Source organism: Scyliorhinus torazame, chromosome 18 (assembly GCF_047496885.1).
Source record: "Scyliorhinus torazame isolate Kashiwa2021f chromosome 18, sScyTor2.1, whole genome shotgun sequence".
In the NCBI taxonomy this organism is placed as follows: domain Eukaryota; kingdom Metazoa; phylum Chordata; class Chondrichthyes; order Carcharhiniformes; family Scyliorhinidae; genus Scyliorhinus; species Scyliorhinus torazame.
The window spans coordinates 76103259-76119628 of NC_092724.1; the positions used below are offsets into that span (position 1 = coordinate 76103259).

The window sequence follows — 16370 nt, forward strand, 5'->3', positions numbered from 1 at the left end:
CCTCAGAGGTTCAAACAAACAAAGAACTTTATTCGAAGATGTTAACACTACAGGCAGCTATGTTGCACTGCCCAATTGCCTGCGCAAACTGATGGCGTGAGGAAACACTAGAAATTCAATGAACACACATTTTCCTCCCCCTTTAAATCAAAGGTCCCCAACACAATAAACAGTATAACATTGACAATCAATCAACAGCAACAGTCAATACGACAGACGCTTTAGAGGCCGTTGTGCTCTGTGGCAAACCTCTGGTCTCTGCCTTTTAGTGCTCCCTGCAACCTCTGGTGTCTTTGGCTTGGTTTGGACGTTGTCTGTGGTCATCTTAACCACAGTCGTCATAGTGTTCAGAGATTGACTCGGTATCTGTTTCTCAGCTGAGGTACTGCTTTCCTCAATTAGTTTGGTTAGTGTCCAGTTCGCAGGAAAGTCTCTTGGCACAGTTTGATTTGGACTCTTGTCGGTTCTGCCTCCAGCAGATTGGTTCTTGTCGCCAAAAGTTGATCCCCATAACTCCTCCATATTATATTGTCTAGGGTTTGTACGGTGTAGGTGACCAGTCCTGTCTGTGCTAAAATGATGGAAGGTATCCACTTTTCACTTCTCGTATAATTTCTTGCCAGAACATCTTGACCCCGGCAACGTTTAGAGTTGTTCGCCAGCCATATGACCTGATCCTGCTGCTTTTTCCCAACAATTTATTTTGTCGTGGGTGGTTTTGCCAAATCGAATGGTGTGCATAGTTGACATTTAATCGTTAGCAACGCTGGAGAAGCTTGGGTTGTTGAGTGCACAGTATTCCTGCATGTGAATACCTGGATTTGGCTCAAGCATTTAAACAATGAACCTTGCTCTCTAATTACCTTCAGTGAATGTTTCATCATCTATATGAAACGTTCTGCCAACCCATTTATGGCAGGATGATTAGGAGCGGATCGGATGTGTTGAATTCAGTGTACGAACTCTTATAAAATGAACTGTGGCCCATTATCGCTCATGAGGTGTTCAGGGTAACTGAATCTGCTGAAAACATTTATCCAATCCCTCAATTATTTTCTCCGCTGATGTTGTATTCATGATGCAACTTCAGGCCATTTCAAGAATGAGAAACATACACCTTTCAAACGTACAGCATAATTGCACCATTCGCTGAAGGTAAGCATGCAGGTGGTAAAGAAGGCTAATGGTATGTTGGCCTTCGTTGCAAGAGGTTTCGAGAAGCAGGGATGTGTTGCTGCAATTCCACTGCAATTGCAATTGGTGAGGCCACACTTGGAGTATTATGTGCAGTTTTGGTCTCCTTCTCTGAGGAAGGATGTTCTTGCTCTCGAGGGAGTGCAGTGAAGGTTTACCAGACTGATTCTAGGGATGGCGGGATTGTCATATGAGGAGAGATTGACTAGGTTGGGATTGTTCTCGCTGGAGTTCAGAAGAATGAGGGGGATCTCATAGAGACTTATAAAATTCTAACAGGACGAGACATAGAACATAGAACAATACAGCGCAGTACAGGCCCTTCGGCCCACGATGTTGCACCGAAACAAAAGCCATCTAACCTACACTATGCCATTATCATCCATATGTTTATCCAATAAACTTTTAAATGCCCTCAATGTTGGCGAGTTCACTACTGTAGCAGGTAGGGCATTCCACGGCCTCACTACTCTTTGCGTAAAGAACCTACCTCTGACCTCTGTCCTATATCTATTACCCCTCAGTTTAAAGTTATGTCCCCTCGTGCCAGCCATTTCCATCCGCGGGAGAAGGCTCTCACTGTCCACCCTATCCAACCCCCTGATCAACCCCCTGATCAACCCCCTGATCAACCCCCTGATCAACCCCCTGATCAACCCCCTGATCATTTTGTATGCCTCTATTAAGTCTCCTCTTAACCTTCTTCTCTCCAACGAAAACAACCTCAAGTCCATCAGCCTTTCCTCATAAGATTTTCCCTCCATACCAGGCAACATCCTGGTAAATCTCCTCTGCACCCGCTCCAAAGCCTCCACGTCCTTCCTATAATGCGGTGACCAGAACTGTACGCAATACTCCAAATGCGGCCGTACCAGAGTTCTGTACAGCTGCAATATGACCTCCCGACTCCGGAACTCAATCCCTCTACCAATAAAGGCCAACACTCCATAGGCCTTCTTCACAACCCTATCAACCTGGGTGGCAGCTTTCAGGGATCTATGTACATGGACACCTAGATCCCTCTGCTCATCCACACTTTCAAGAACTTTACCATTAGCCAAATATTCCGCATTCCTGTTATTCCTTCCAAAGTGAATCACCTCACACTTCTCTACATTAAACTCCATTTGCCACCTCTCAGCCCAGCTCTGCAGCTTATCTATATCCCTCTGTAACCTGCTACATCCTTCCACACTATCGACAACACCACCGACTTTAGTATCGTCTGCAAATTTACTCACCCACCCTTCTGCGCCTTCCTCTAGGTCATTGATAAAAATGACAAACAGCAACGGCCCCAGAACAGATCCTTGTGGTACTCCACTTGTGACTGTACTCCATTCTGAACATTTCCCATCAACCACCACCCTCTGTCTTCTTTCAGCTAGCCAATTTCTGATCCACATCTCTAAATCACCCTCAATCCCCAGCCTCCGTATTTTCTGCAATAGCCTACCGTGGGGAACCTTATCAAACGCTTTGCTGAAATCCATATACACCACATCAACTGCTCTACCCTCATCTACCTGTTCAGTCACCTTCTCAAAGAACTCAATAAGGTTTGTGAGGCATGACCTACCCTTCACAAAGCCATGCTGACTATCCCTGATCATATTATTCCTATCTAGATGATTATAAATCTTGTCTCTTATAATCCCCTCCAAGACTTTACCCACTACAGTCGTGAGGCTCACCGGTCTATAGTTGCCGGGGTTGTCTCTGCTCCCCTTTTTGAACAAAGGGACCACATTTGCTGTCCTCCAGTCCTCTGGCACTATTCCTGTAGCCAATGATGACATAAAAATCAAAGCCAAAGGTCCAGCAATCTCTTCCCTGGCCTCCCAGAGAATTCTAGGATAAATCCCATCAGGTCCTGGGGACTTATCTATTTTCAGCCTGTCCAGAATTGCCAACACCTCTTCCCTACGTACCTCAATGCCATCTATTCTATTAGCCTGGGGCTCAGCATTCTCCTCCACATCATTATCTTTTTCCTGAGTGAATACTGACGAAAAATATTCATTTAGTATCTCGCCTATCTCTTCAGACTCCACACACAATTTCCCATCCCTGTCCTTGACTGGTCCTACTCTTTCCCTAGTCATTCGCTTATTCCTGACATACCTATAGAAAGCTTTTGGGTTTTCCTTGATCCTTCCTGCCAAATACTTCTCATGTCCCCTCCTTGCTCGTCTTAGCTCTCTCTTTAGATCCTTCCTCGCTACCTTGTAACTCTCCATCGCCCCAACCGAAACTTCACACAGGCCTCCTTCTTCCTCTTAACAAGAGATTCCACTTCCTTGGTAAACCACGGTTCCCTCGCTCAACGCCTTCCTCCCTGCCTGACCGGTACATACTTATCAAGAACACGCAGTAGCTGATCCTTGAACAAGCCCCACTTGTCCAGTGTGCCCAACACTTGCAGCCTACTTCTCCATCTTATCCCCCCCAAGTCACGTCTAATGGCATCATAATTGCCCTTCCCCCAGCTATAACTCTTGCCCTGCGGTGTATACTTATCCCTTTCCATCATTAACGTAAACGTCACCGAATTGTGGTCACTGTCCCCAAAGTGCTCTCCTACCTCCAGATCCAACACCTGGCCTGGTTCATTACCCAAAACCAAATCCAACGTGGCCTCGCCTCTTGTTGGCCTGTCAACATATTGTTTCAGGAAACCCTCCTGCACACACTGTACAAAAAACGACCCATCTATTGTACTCGAACTATATCTTTTCCAGTCAATATTTGGAAAGTTAAAGTCTCCCATAATAACTACCCTGTTACTTTCGCTCTTATCCAGAATCATCTTCGCCATCCTTTCCTCTACATCCCTAGAACTATTAGGAGGCCTATAAAAAACTCCCAACAGGGTGACCTCTCCTTTCCTGTTTCTAACTTCAGCCCATACTACCTCGGAAGAAGAGTCCCCATCTAGCATCCTCTCCGCCACCGTAATACTGCTCTTGACTAGCAGCGCCACACCTCCCCCTCTTTTGCCTCCTTCTCTGAGCTTACTAAAACACCTAAACCCCGGAACCTGCAACATCCATTCCTGTCCCTGCTCTATCCATGTCTCCCAAATGGCCACAACATCGAAGTCCCAGGTACCAACCCATGCTGCCAGTTCCCCTACCTTGTTTCGTATACTCCTGGCATTGAAGTAGACACACTTCAAACCACCTACCTGAACACTGGCCCCCTCCTGCGACGTCAAATCTGTGCTCCTGACCTCTCTACTTTCATTCTCCCTTACCCTAAAACTACAATCCAGGTTCCCATGCCCCTGCTGCATTAGTTTAAACAGGGTAGATGCAGGGAAGATGTTACCAATGATGGGTGTGTCCAGAACCAGGGGTCACAGCCTGAGGATTCAAGGTAAACCATTTCGGACAAAGATAAGGAGATATTTCTTCACCCAAACAGTGGTGAGCCTGTGGAATTCATTACCACAGGAAGTAGTTGATCCTAAAACATTGAATATATTCAAGAAGCGGCTCAATATAGCACTTGGGAAGAATTGGATCAAAGGCTATGGGGAGAAAGCAGAATTAGGCTATCGAGTTGGATGATCAGCCATGATCGTGATGAATGGCAGAGCAGGCTCGAAGGGCCGAAAGGCCTCCTCCTGCTCCTGTCTTCTATGTATAATCAATATGTACATGTTGCCAAGTCTCTTCTCGCCGTTCCTAGAGGTGTAATAACGCTAATGGCGGTAGGTTCTGCAATTTTACATCAGACAAACACGTTCCCGTTTTCTCCTCGATTTTGGCATCTAGCTCCGGCCACCAAAGATAGTTCCTGGCTATCTCCTTCATCCTTACAATACCAGAGTGGCCTTTGTGTTATTGTTTAAATACACGTTTTCAAGGACTCATGTTTTGGCCAGCCATTCTAATTCTGCCTCTACCTTGGTTCTGAGTGTGTATGGTACTGACCTAGCCTTTAAACTTCTTATCTGACTTTGTTCCTTGATCTTCAGCTTTTCTGAGATATCCTTCCTGCTTCCAATCTGACGGTTGAAGACAACAGCACGTTTCTTCAGGATTTTGGTAGAGCTGATTTGGAATCTGTCATGAGATTTATCTTGGTCCAATTTAATCTGATCTTTCCCAGCCAAGTTCATCCAATTAAGGGGCAATTTAGCATGGCCAGTCCACATACGCTGCACATCTTTGTGTTGTGGGGACGAAACCAACGCAAACACGGGGAGAATGTGCAAACTCCACACGGACAGTGACCCAGAGCTGTGATCGAACCTGGGACCTCGGCACCGTGAGGCAGCAATGCTAACCACTGCGCCACCGTGCTGCCCTCCCATTTGATTTATTCAGCTCTTGTGCAACTTTTGCCTGAAGCTGTTTCTTTTTCCAACAACTGTGTTCAATGTGGTCTTGCTGCCACAATTGCTGTACATGATGTCTTTGCACCAAATATATGCTGCTGATTGTCCAGTTTTTGCACACCTATGGCAAGTTTAAGTGTGCGTGTTTATGTTAGGACATAGGAACATAGGAATTTGGAGCAGAAGTAGGCAATTCAGCTCTTCGAGCCTGCTCCCCCATTCAATCAGATCATGGCACATCTCTTCTTGGGCTCAAATCCACCTCCCACCTATTCCCCATATCTATTTTACTCTTTTTTTTTATATCGGTCTCCTTCTTGAAATCATTTAATGATTTAGACCTCACCGCACTGTAGGGCAGCGAGTTCCACAAATTCACCACCCTCTGCGAGAATCATCCTCATCCTCATCTCAGTTTTAAATCTACCCCCTCTCAACCTATATCCGTGACCTCTCGTTCTAGATTTCCCAACAAGGGGGAATATTTGGTCTACGTTTACTTTATCACTCCCTTTTAGTATTTTAAATACCTCAATCCGATCCCCTCATTCTTCTAAACTCCAGCAATTATAAGCCCAAACTATTCAACCTTACCTCACACACCAACCTTTTCATCCCCGGAATAAATCTGGTGAACCTCCACTGAACTTCCTCCAAGGCCATCACATCCTTCCTCAAATAAGGAGACCAAAACTGTACACAATACTCCAGACGCGGTCTCACCAACACCTCATAGAATTGCAACAACACTTCTCGACTTTTATATTCCAGTCATTTTACAATAACCGCTAAAATTCCATTTGCCTTATTTATTACAAGCTGAACCTCCATATCGACTTTCTGAATTCATGAACAAAGCCACCCAGATCCCTCTGCCCAGGCGCATATTGAATCTGCTTTCCATTTAGATAATTTGCCTTTCTATTTTTGCGGCTAAAATGGATAACCTCACACTTATCCACATTAAATTCCATTTGCCAAATTGTGGTCCATTCTTCTAGCCATCTACATCCATCTGTAAACTCTATATCTCCATTTGCTGCCTGCTATTTTAGTATCATCCACAAATTTTGCTATGTTACACTCTGTCCCTGCTTGCAGATCATTTATAAAGTTTGTAAACAGTTAAGGTCCGAGGACTAACCCCTGCGGCACTCCACTCGTTCCAATTCAGCAACCAAAGAAGGACCCATTTATCCCGACCCTCTGTCAGTCAGCCAATCCTCAATCCAATCTCGTACTCTACTCCCATAACCTCTGCGATCTCGCCTTCTTGATCAGTCCTCTATGCAGCATCTTGTCAAATGCCTTCTGGAAGTCTGGATATACCACATCCACAGGTTCCCCATTATCCATCTTTCTGGCTACATCCTCAAAGAACTCAAAAAAGTTTGTCAAGCATGAATTACCCTTCATAAACCGTGCTGACAATGGTGGATTGAGTTTTGTCCTTCCAAATGTTCAGTCATTTTCTCCTTAATGATTGATTCCTTCACCACAGAGGTCAAGTTAACTGATCTACAGTTGCCTACTTTTTCTCTATTTCCCTTTTTGAATAGAGGTGTCACATTATCGTGTTTCCAATCCACCAGAACCTTTCAAAAATCCAGGGAATTTTGATATATCATAACCAATGCATTTACTATCTCTGTTGCCACCTCTTTTAATAATCTAGGGTGCAGGCCATCAGGTCCCGGAGACTTCATCTGCCTTTAATACCATTAGTTTATTCAATACCTTCTTTATCCTGATGGTCATTGCACCAAGTTCCTCTGCATTAATTGCAATTTTTGGAAAAGTTTTATTATCTTCTACTGTGAAAACAGAGGCAAAATATTGGTTCAGTGCCTCCGCCATCTCTGTGTTCCCCACTATTACCTCACCAGTATCATCTTCTAAAGGGCTTACTTTCGCTATTCTCTTCCTCTTTATAATACTTATAGAAGAGTATGAGTATCAGTGTTTATGTTTTCTGCTCGTTTCCTTTTGTAGTTCTTTGTTGACTCTTTTGATTTGATTGTAGTATCCTTTTGCTGAACCTTAAAGTTCTCCCATCGTCCAGTTTACCACGAGCTTTTGCAGTATTGTATGCCCTAGGCTTTGACTTATGTCCTCTTTGACTTCCCCCTTTAACCATGGAACGCTTTTTTCCCTTTTACAATTCCTCTTCCTCTCAGAATATACTTTAATGGAGAGGTATTTAATATCATCCTGAACATCCACCGTTGTTCCTCAACTGTCCTATGCTCAGTTATTTGTGCTCAGTCTACTTGGGCCAACTCTGTCCTCAGGCCTGTATAATTACCTCTGCCCTTCGCATGTGCGATGTGTCAGGAATTTTAGCACTACCTTGCTTCCTTTCTCCCGAAAACCAGGCAAACCTGAGCTCAGCATGTTTTCCTTTGGTGTTTTTACAACAACCCAACTCTAAAAATGTTGCTGAAGATGTTGCTACTCACGGCTACTATGTTTGTTTTGTAAGGAGCATGTGCTGAGCTTCTTTCCAAAGTTGTTTTCTTTGAATTCCTTGATTCATTTTCGCCTCCATCGGTGGGTGCAACTGTTGTTTGACCCCCCGCCACCAGCTTTCATGTAGCGACAATTTTACTTATTTTTCTTTTTAGATTCCTACAAACACTGTTTGACTTTTTTTCCATATGCTGACAAACACTGTTCGCTTACCTTGTCGACAGTCTTTACGTGGCGGTTCTTAAATTAAGTCTGCAGGCCTCAGAGATTCAAACAAAGAGCTTTATTTGAATATGTTAGCACTGTCAACTGCGATGTTACACTGCCTGTATTCCTGCGCAAATGGCCAATCCGTGATCGGTCTCTTCAAGTGCCCTGTTCCACTACATTTGAGGGAACACTAGAAATACCATAAATACACAACAATGAGTACTGAAGGTTGGCCTCTTGGAAAAAGTATTAGAAGATTTCTGCTGGTAGTGAGCTGTTCCTTTTCAAAGAGCAGGTAGGATAGATATCAGAGCCTTCTTGTGATAGATGTCATGATTTACTAATGGTTTTTAGGATCAGAATTTAACTCAACAAACCTGTTGTGTCGGGGTGTGCCACTTGGGACATCCATGTCACTTTCCATAGAAATGTGTGTGTGCCAAAGTCCTCACCGAGTGCAAGAGTTTGTGACTTGTATGTAAGATTGGTGTTCTGTTTCTGCAATTCCCTCTGCTTGGCGGTTGTTTATCAATAGAAAAGTATTGTATTCCTCGTTGTAGCGCTCATTCCATCAGTCCACTATTCAACGGACTCCGAGTAGCAATATCTTGAGTGGGGGGGGGGGGGGGGGGGGGGGCGGGAGGCGGGGGAGGCGGCAGAGGAGGGTGTGTGTGTGGTAACATGTTGTTTGCGGTCAATGTACTGAATCAGTCTTTACTAGTCAGTTAGTTTGGTAGATTGTGAGGGGATCTGATAATTTGACTAGATTAGCATTGTGAACAGATCAGTTCCATTCCTTTATTTGCAACAGTTTATTAAACACCTTGAATTGTAAAATATAAGTAAAAGTAAGCAATGAGTAGCAACCCAACAGAAGGCCCTGTTTGAGAGTTCAGGGAAAAGTGATAGATTGAACAGTTGCGAATGATGTGATGTTCAGAGAAGCATTGCATTTAACATATTCAGAAACCGACTTCCGGGTGCGGCGATGACCAGCTAAGTCGCACGTTTCGGCAGCTCCCGGTGGAACGGACTTTGGGGCTCTTGAAAGGAGCCCCAACGGCAATTTTAACGGCTGAAAACACCGTGCGGTAAACCAGAAGGGTGTTCCCCCTGGACACGGATGGAAAAAGGAGAGGAAAGTGGCCGGATTGCAGCGGATCCTTTGGAACAACGGCAAGGAAGGCAAGCAGAAACCAAGATGGCGTCGGAAGGTGGCAGTTTCGTATGGGGCCCTGAACAACAAGAGTTTTTGAAACGCTGCGTGGAGGAGATAAAAAAGGAAATGAAGAAAGAGTTGTTGGCCCCGATATTACAGGCGATTGAAGGGCTGAAAGAGGAACAAAAGACCCAGGAGCAGGAGCTTCGGGTCGTGAAGGCGAAAGCAGCAGAGAATGAAAACGATATACAGGGCCTGGTGGTGAAGTCGGAGATACAGGAGGCACACCAGAAACGATCTGTGGAGAGATTGGAGGCACTGGAAAACAACGCAAGGAGGAACAACTTGAGGATTCTTGGCCTTCCTGAAGGTGTGGAGGGGGCGGACGTCGGGGCATATGTGAGCACGATGCTGCACTCGTTAATGGGAGTGGAGGCCCCGACGGGTCCGTTGGAGGTGGAGGGAGCATACCGAGTTATGGTGCGAGGATCGAGAGCAGGAGAAGCTCCCAGAGCCATAGTGGTGAGATTTCTCCGTGTTAAGGATAGAGAAATGGTCCTTAGATGGGCGAAGAAAACTCGGTGTAGTAAATGGGAGAACGCGGTGATCCGCGTCTATCAAGATTGGAGTGCGGAGGTGGCGAGAAGGAGGGCGAGCTTCAATCGGGCCAAAGCGGTACTTCACAAAAAAAAGATAAAATTTGGAATGCTGCAACCGGCAAGACTGTGGGTCACATATCAAGGGAGGCACCACTACTTTGAGACGGCGGATGAAGCATGGACTTTTATTGTAGAAGAAAAATTGGAATGATTGGACTACGAAAATGAACGTTTGGACAAAGTGGTGGGACGAGTGGGGGGGGGGGGGGGGTGAAGAGGGATTGTATGATTAATCCTGCGGTATGGTAACTTTTCTTTCTCCCACAGGTGGTGATGGGGGGAGGTGGGGAGGGAGAGGAGATGGGGCGTTGGCCATGGGAGGCGGGGCCGAGGGAGAGGCGCGGGCTTGGTTCCCGCGCTATGATAATTATGGCGGGAATAGAGAAGCAGGAAGGAGGGGGCGCCGCACTGGGCGAGCCGTGATCATGGGGGGAAGCCGAGGTCAGCCAGAGTTTGCTGACTTCTGGGAGCAACATGGGGGGAGTAATTACGCTAGCGGGGGGTCTAGCGGGGGGGGGGGGGGGGAATTACTGGGTTGCTGCTGCTGGGGAAAGGGGGGAGTGGGTACAGGAAAGGATGGGCGGGGGGGCACCGTCTGGGAGAAATACAGCTGCGTGGGAACTGGGCGAGAAGCTGGGAAAAGATGATGGCTAACCGGCAAGGGGGGGGGGGGGGGGGGGGGGGGGGTGGGAAGCCCCCCAACTCGGCTGATCACGTGGAACGTGAGGGGGCTTAACGGGCCGATAAAGAGGGCACGAGTACTCGCACACCTTAAGAAACTTAAAGCAGATGTGGTCATGTTACAGGAAACGCACCTGAAACTGATAGATCAGGTTAGGTTGCGCAAAGGATGGGTAGGGCAGGTGTTCCATTCGGGGCTGGATGCGAAAAACAGGGGGGTGGCTATATTAGTGGGGAAGCGGGTAATGTTCGAGGCAAAGACTATAGTGGCGGATAACGGGGGCAGATACGTGATGGTGAGTGGCAAATTACAGGGAGAGATGGTGGTGTTGGTAAACGTGTATGCCCCGAATTGGGACGATGCCAATTTTATGAGGCGAATGCTAGGACGCATCCCAGACCTAGAGACTGGAAAGCTGATAATGGGGGGAGACTTTAACACGGTGTTGGAACCAAGGCTGGATAGGTCGAAGTCCAGGACTGGTAGGAGGCCGGCAGCAGCCAAGGTGCTTAAGGATTTTATGGAGCAGATGGGAGGGGTGGACCCGTGGAGATTCAGTAGACCTAGGAGTAAGGAGTTCTCGTTTTTCTCCTATGTCCATAAAGTCTATTCACGCATAGACTTTTTTGTGTTGGGTAGGGCATTGATCCCGAGGGTGAGGGGAACGGAATATACGGCTATAGCCATTTCGGATCATGCCCCACACTGGGTAGACTTGGGGATAGGGGAGGAAACAAGAGGGCGTCCACCCTGGAGAATGGACATGGGACTAATGGCGGATGAGGGGGTGTGCTTAAGGGTGAGGGGATGCATTGAAAAGTACTTGGAACTCAATGACAATGGGGAGGTTCAGGTGGGAGTGGTCTGGGAGGCGTTGAAGGCGGTGGTTAGGGGGGAGCTGATATCAATAAGGACACATAAAGGGAAGCAGGAGAGTAAGGAACGGGAGCGGTTGCTGCAAGAACTTTTGAGGGTGGACAGACAGTATGCGGAAGCACCGGAGGAGGGACTGTATAGGGAAAGGCAAAGGCTGCATGTGGAATTTGACTTGCTGACCACAGGCACTGCAGAGGCACAATGGAGGAAGGCGCAGGGTGTACAGTATGAATATGGAGAGAAGGCGAGCAGATTGCTGGCACACCAATTGAGGAAAAGGGGAGCAGCGAGGGAAATAGGGGGGGTGAGAGACGAAGATGGAGAGACGGAGCGGGGAGCGGAGAGAGTGAATGAAGTGTTCAAGACATTTTATAAAAAATTGTATGAAGCTCAACCCCCGGATGGGAGGGAGAGAATGATGGAGTTTTTGGATCGGCTGGAAATTCCCAAGGTGGAAGAGCAGGAAAGGATGGGATTGGGAGCACAGATCACGGTAGAAGAAGTGGTGAAAGGAATTAGGAACATGCAGACGGGAAAGGCCCCGGGACCGGACGGATTCCCAGTTGAATTTTACAGAAAATATTTGGACTTGCTCGCCCCGCTACTGACGAGGACCTTTAACGAGGCAAAGGAAAGGGGACAACTGCCCCCGACTATGTCAGAAGCAACAATATCGCTTCTTTTAAAGAAGGAAAAGGATCCGCTACAATGCGGGTCCTACAGACCAATCTCCCTCCTCAATGTAGATGCCAAGGTCCTGGCCAAGGTAATGGCAATGAGAATAGAGGAATGTGTTCCGGGGGTGGTTCATGAGGACCAAACTGGGTTTGTGAAGGGGAGACAGCTGAACACGAACATACGGAGGTTGTTCGGGGTAATGATGATGGCCCCACCAGAGGGTGAAACGGAGATAGTAGTGGCGATGGATGCCGAGAAAGCATTTGATAGAGTGGAGTGGGATTATCTGTGGGAGGTGTTGAGGAGATTTGGGTTCGGAGAGGGGTATGTTAGATGGGTGCAGCTGTTGTATAGGGCCCCAGTGGCGAGTGTGGTCACGAATGGACGGGGATCGGCATATTTTCGGCTCCATAGAGGGACAAGGCAGGGATGTCCTCTGTCCCCATTACTGTTTGCACTGGCGATTGAGCCCCTGGCGATAGCGCTGAGAGGTTCCAAGAGATGGAGGGGAATACTTAGGGGAGGAGAAGAACACCGGGTATCTTTATATGCGGATGAACTGCTACTATATGTGGCGGATCCAGCGGAGGGGATGCCAGAAATAATGCGGATACTTGGGGAGTTTGGGGATTTTTCAGGGTATAAATTGAACATGGGGAAGAGTGAGCTGTTTGTGGTGCATCCAGGGGAGCAGAGTAGAGAAATAGAAGACCTACCGTTGAGGAAGGTAACAAGAGACTTTCGTTACCTGGGGATCCAGATAGCTAAGAATTGGGGCACATTGCACAGGCTAAATTTGACGCGGTTGGTGGAACAGATGGAGGAAGATTTCAAGAGATGGGATATGGTAGCATTGTCAATGGCAGGGAGGGTGCAGGCGGTTAAGATGGTGGTCCTCCCGAGATTCCTCTTTGTGTTTCAGTGTCTCCCGGTGGTGATCACGAAGGCTTTTTTCAAAAGGATAGAAAAGAGTATCATGGGTTTTGTTTGGGCCGGGAAGACTCCGAGAGTGAGGAAGGGATTCTTACAGCGTAGTAGGGATAGGGGGAGGCTGGCACTACCGAGCCTAAGTGAGTATTATTGGGCCGCTAATATTTCAATGGTGAGTAAGTGGATGGGAGAGGAGGAAGGAGCGGCGTGGAAGAGATTAGAGAGGGCGTCCTGTAGGGGGACCAGCCTGCAGGCTATGGTGACAGCCCCATTGCCGTTCTCACCAAGGAACTATACCACGAGTCCGGTGGTGGTAGCTACACTGAAGATTTGGGGACAGTGGAGACGACATAGGGGAAAGACCGGAGCACTGGGGGGGTCCCCGATAAGAAACAACCATAGGTTTGCCCCGGGGGGAATGGATGGGGGATATGGAATGTGGCAAAGAGCAGGTATAACGCAATTGAAAGATCTATTTGTGGATGGGAAGTTTGCGAGTCTGGGAGCGCTGACCGAGAAATATGGGTTGCCCCAAGGGAATGCATTCAGGTACATGCAATTGAGGGCTTTTGCGAGGCAACAGGTGAGGGAATTCCCGCAGCTCCCGACACAAGAGGTGCAGGACAGAGTCATCTCAAAGAAATGGGTGGGGGACGGTAAGGTGTCGGATATATATAGGGAAATGAGAGACGAAGGGGAGACTATGATGGACGAACTAAAAGGGAAATGGGAAGAAGAGCTAGGGGAGGAGATTGAGGAGGGGATGTGGGCAGATGCCCTAAACAGGGTAAACTCGTCGTCCTCGTGCGCCAGGCTAAGCCTGATTCAGTTTAAGGTATTACACAGGGCACATATGACTGGAACACGGCTCAGTAAATTTTTTGGGGTGGAGGATAGGTGTGCGAGGTGCTCGAGAAGCCCAGCGAATCATACCCATATGTTTTGGTCATGCCCGGCACTACAGGGGTTTTGGATGGGGGTGACAAAGGTGCTTTCAAAAGTAGTAGGAGTCCGGGTCGAACCAAGCTGGGGGTTGGCTATATTTGGGGTTGCACAAGAGCCGGGAGTGCAAGAGGCGAAAGAGGCCGATGTTTTGGCCTTTGCGTCCCTCGTAGCCCGGCGCAGAATATTGCTAATGTGGAAAGAAGCCAAGCCCCCGGGGGTGGAGACCTGGATAAATGATATGGCGGGGTTCATAAAGTTAGAGCGGATTAAGTTCGTCCTAAGGGGGTCGGCTCAAGGGTTTACTAGGCGGTGGCAACCGTTCGTCGAATATCTTGCGGAAAGATAGATGGGGGAGAACAAAGAAGGCAGCAGCAGCGGCCCAGGACTTTGGGGGGGGGGGGGGGGGGAGGGATGGGGGGGGGGGGGGGGGTGGCCTGAGACAAGGCAGTTGCCAATTAGGGCTAGTTTTTATTTATTTTTTTCTTGTTATTTAATATTTATTTATTTGTTGTTTTTGTTTAAATTAAAAAAGGTCATTATTATCTGTATTGTTACAATGTTGTGTAAAGGATGCACAATGTACTGTGTTGGTTGACCAAAAATTTTCAATAAAATATTATTTAAAAAAAAAACATATTCAGAAACCTGGAACAGGGGCCAATTGACATTTAAAGGCAGCGATTGTGAAAGCAGATGTCAGAGTGACAGCGCCCTGGTTATGGCAGGGAATGTACTGTAATGTGGTCAGGAATTGCTCCTGCATAACTTCATTAGATTGCAGTATCTAAATGCACCATATGGATAACCACAATAATTGGTGCATGCTGCCAGACTGAAATAACCTCTGTGTCACAGAAGAGTAATTTGGTGTCTTTGCTGATCCTGTTGTATATCATAGAATCATAGAATCTACAGTGCAGAAGGAGGCCATTTAGCCCATCGAGTCTGCACCGGCCCTTATAAAGAGCACCCTACTGAAGCCCCCACGTATTTACCCTATCACCGTAACCCAGTAACCCTCACTTAACATTTTTTTGGACACTAAGGGCAATTTAGCTTAGCCAATCCACCTAACCCGCACATCTTTGGACTGTGGGAGGCACCCGGAGGAAACCCACGTGGACACGAGGAGAACGTGTAGACTCCGCACAGTGACCCAGCCGGGAATTGAACCTGGGACCCTGGAGCTGTGAAGCAACTGTGCTAACCACTATGCTACCTTGCTGCCCACTGATCAAGCTCGTTCCACTGTGGCCAGGATGATTTGGTGGAGTTTTTTTAAACTGGAAGATGGTTACTGTGTTGGTTGCTGGGATGGAGGTTGCTGGGCTCTCCTGGTATGTAGTGCATTGTTACTGATGTCGGTATGGCTGGACAAACCTCCTGAGTTTTGCCACCTGGTTCATTTGCTAAGAGCTGTCATGTTTGGTGAAATGAGTTCACATAAGATGACAGTGAAGGTTTCTGGCTTTATGGATTTCAATTGCTGTGAAGAGTTTAGTGTTGGGTAATGTTTTATGCTAATTTGGTGTCGGACTTTTGGGATGTTATTTGATATCCAATCAACCAGCAAAACTATCACAATGAGGTCTTTGATTGGGTGTTTTCTTTCCATCTTATCTGTGATTTGAAGCTACTGCCACAAGGTGACACAGACCAAACAAAGATAAACAGCACAGTCCATCTCCAGTTGTGCACCATTGTGCTGCTTGTATGTTGTAATGCCCATCGGGGGAATCCTGTTGTTAGGGATGGGATTTGGGATTCACTTTGCCAGCTTTTTTGCCGCAAATGCAGGAACAGCAGCAGTAAAGAACAGGAAAGAAAAACATCAGGAGGAAAGTACCTGGAAACAAGACAGAACATTGTCATCTTTGCAGAATTCACAACATTGGCCAGTTGTAACTTCACATAAATGTTTCAGCACAGATCCAGGCCATTTAGGCCAAGGAGATCAATGCTGGAGTTTATGCTTCACAAAAACCTCTTCAGCCTTATTTCAATTCAATTTCTCACCTTATCTGTCTATTCCTTTATCACTCATGTGCTTACCTAGTTTTCCTGAAATGCGTCTATGCCTCAATCAGTTCATGCGATTGTGAGTTCCAATATCTCTGTATTTATTGGGTATGTATACTACCAAGCATAGTGCTGAACCAAAGAGATCAGGAAACTTTGAGGAACTTTGATCAACAACATGCTAGAGCAGCACAGAAGACAACC

The 16370-nt window shown here is 47.0% G+C and overlaps 1 protein-coding gene across 9 annotated transcripts in view; it reads left to right on the top strand.

The window, feature by feature from the left end:
- recql5 (RecQ helicase-like 5) overlaps nt 1-16370 on the top strand; it is a 270455-nt gene that overhangs the window by 100074 nt on the left and 154011 nt on the right. The window lies entirely within an intron of this gene.